Raw genomic sequence first — 3,257 nt, 5'->3', positions numbered from 1 at the left:
TGTTGGTGGAGCGCTTGGCCTGCAAGCTTGAGGACCTGACATCAATCCCCATCACCCATGGGAAGAGCTGGGCTCGATGGCGTGCACCTGTCATCCCAGTCAGTGTTAGGAAGACAGGTGACAGGAGGATCCCTGGAGCTCAAAGGTGTACCCACATACACACATGCGTACATATGCTCACCACACATGAAAACAAGGAAGGAAGGGGGAATGAGAAAAAGAGACTGCATTTCCAGTGTTTCTTCTACCCTTTCTTATTTCATCAACTCTAGACACTTTGCTTACTTCCCCTTATTTTTTAGTGAGCTCCTTTTTGCTCTCTAGTAAAGAAATGTCATATGGAAGACATCCACAGTGACAGTTTTTAGTCTTATATAGAAATCAAAGCAGAGGAATTCACATGGCCCTCATAAGAAACTTACAGATGAAGTGTTCACAGCTATGGGTGCTCAAGGGTGCTGAATTAAATTTAGTCATATCAAGAGACCATTTTAGCTGGAGAACTTGAGCATTTTACCCCAAAGCTGGGGCTATACTGGAAACATGTCCAACTTTTATTGTAATTATTCACTAATGGCTCAAGAAAAGTATGCTGGTAGATCATAAGATTGGTAGATTTTTTTTTTCTGAAGTAAGATCTTACTTTGTAGCTCAAATTACTGTTGAACTCACTATCTTCTTGCCTTAGCTTCTCCAGGGCTGAGATTATAGATGTGTGTCACCATATTAAAATAAAAATATTGTGAATTAATGCTTGTAAAACTCTTTAATTGGAGGAATGAGAATTAGAATGTTCTTTATTTAGGGGAAGTCTGTTATGGCACAACCAAAGCCCACGCCAACCCTCTCTGTATACATCAGCTCATGTTACAACTTGGCATGTCTACTCTTTATATGTCCATTTCCCTCTGTTGTCTGCTGTGACTCTCAGGAGCAAGACTGTATCTTTTTATCTTTCTAGTAACTAGGACTTTAAACTGTATTAAATAAATAAATTAATTTTAGCGTCTTATCCAAATATATTTATTAATCTCATTTTGAATTTTCATTTGTGCAACAATAATTGAAACTTTCTGTTATCTTATGGTTAAAGATAACTCTTTTTCCCCGTAATGTATTTGAAACATTATTAATAAGATGATGGAAAAGAAAATGTCACAACTCATTTGAAATGCACAGTGTAAATAAATAACAGTTAAATCATAGGCATTAAATGTTGTACATATGTTAAGTAATAACAAGACCGCTTTCCTTAGAACCTTAAATATCGACAAGGAAATTGTCATGTCATTAGATTTTTTAAAAAACAGAAGTCTTTATTTTCATGTTTCTCAAATTAAGCTGGCTGAGCTGGTTGCTCTGAGTGGATTAGTTGAAGACCAAGTCCCAGATCCTCATCTGGTTCCTCAGACTTTTCCTGGGCTTCAGCCTTGTCTGGGGCTGCGGCAGCAGCTGACGCAACAGCAGTGGCGGTAGCCACAAATGCAGATGGATCAGCCAAGAAGGCCTTGACCTTTTCAGCAAATGGGAAGGTGTACTCAGGCTCCACAGACAAAGCCAGGACCTGCTTGTACCCACTGATAATAGAGTACGGCACCGAGGCCACAGTCAGGCACCCAATCCACAAACAAACACTGGCAACATTTCGGACATCCTCTAGGAAGCGAGAGTGCCAAGTCTGCTCTGTGATGTCAAGTACTTCCGGGTTGTGAGTGCTGCAGTTATCAAACCCCCGCTGGATGATCAGCCCAAAGGAGAAGGAGGAGAGGCTCACCACGTTCAGCAGTATGGCTCCTACTTTGTCTCCAGTTTTTATCATCCGCACAGCACTCAGAATTTCAATGGTACCTCTGGAGATTTTAATGGTGATGCCTAAGGCCTGGAAGAAAGAAGGCTTCTCGGGCTGACCTTTGTTCTGGGCTGGCACAGTGGCTTCACACAGGGTGATGGTAACAGCAGGGCTGTGGCCAACACCCTCTTGGCCAGCAGCATGTCCCTAATGTCAGTGAGGTCCTCCTCGGTGAACACAAAGCCCCATTCTCCTGGATATGAGGTAGCAGTTTATCCCAAACTGGGTTGTTTTCCAGATGTTTCCGGATGGCCTTGCCCATCAGGTTCAAGCTTTCCCACCCAGACTACATTGTCTGCTTCCACAATGAAGCATTTTGGCTAATTGCCCAGAAGTTGGATGATCTTAAGGAAGTAGGTGGACTTCCAGGTTGTCCTGTCTTCCCTGGGCATCACGGCGGTGTTTCAGAGTTTGCCACACAGGGTTTAAAGATGATGTCACTCTAATGAGATGCCAAGTGAGAAAAAGGGTCATTAGGATTTTTTAAAGCAAGTACAGCCCAATATGGATTAGTAGTTGTAGACATTAAAAGAGGAAAAGAGAGCCACACATTTGTAAAAGCATGTCTACTGACAGAAGACTACACAGTGTCTCTGGAGGCCAGAGGTGTTGGATCTCAGGAGTTGAAGCAGTAGGCAACTTGTGAGTTGCCAGATGTAAGTACTGGAATTCAACTCAGGCCCTCTGGAAGAGCAAAATGTGCTTTTAACCTCTGAGGAAATCCACAAAGAATCAATAAAAAGTTTTAAAAAAATACCTAAAACAAATCAATCAATAGTAATAAGCAATAAGTAAACAAAAGAAAATCAATGGATAGGGTAGAATGGGCTGACTAGGGAGAAAACGTACAAAATGAATAATGTGAGTTAAGCAGGCAGTGTGTGAGCTACTCAGAGTTTTGATAATGGATGATAATCAGTGAATTTCATAATTCATTAAACAAGAGAATTCCTTCAGTGCTTGAACCCATGACTTGTGTATGCTGTAGAGACATACTCACCAATGAGCCAGACTCCAAGCCCTCTCTAAGAGCATTTTAACCTAGGCTGACATGACCTGATTTTGTTTATGATGAAACTTTGGGGAGATGAATAGAATTATTTCTAAACAATAATGCTTTACAAGTGTTGTAAGAGTACGGTTTCTCTCTCTAAAGGATTTCCTATCTCTGAGTTGTGACAGGTAACTCTGCCAGAAACACAGAGTTTATTGCTCTTGGGGAGTATGAGAAGCACAGCTTCCAGCAGAGTACGCACACACTGGAAACTCTGCAAGGCAAAAGTGAGATTGTGATAAGGTTATAAAAAAGTAGACAACAACCTGTATTGGTAAGAGTGATATCAAATTTATAATAAAAGACACAGGAAATCAATCCTAATTATCCATGGCAACATAGCAAATATTTTAA

The 3,257-nt window shown here is 41.0% G+C and overlaps 1 pseudogene; it reads right to left on the bottom strand.

The window, feature by feature from the left end:
• Nucleotides 1-1,146: 1,146 nt before the first annotated feature.
• Nucleotides 1,147-2,970, bottom strand: LOC114710517 (annotated as a pseudogene).
• Nucleotides 2,971-3,257: the final 287 nt, after the last annotated feature.

The sequence above is a fragment of the Peromyscus leucopus genome, chromosome 11, assembly GCF_004664715.2.
Source record: "Peromyscus leucopus breed LL Stock chromosome 11, UCI_PerLeu_2.1, whole genome shotgun sequence".
NCBI classification, from domain to species: Eukaryota; Metazoa; Chordata; class Mammalia; order Rodentia; family Cricetidae; genus Peromyscus; species Peromyscus leucopus.
Note: the sequence above shows the minus strand (reverse complement) of the source record. Positions and strands in the feature narration are given on the sequence as shown.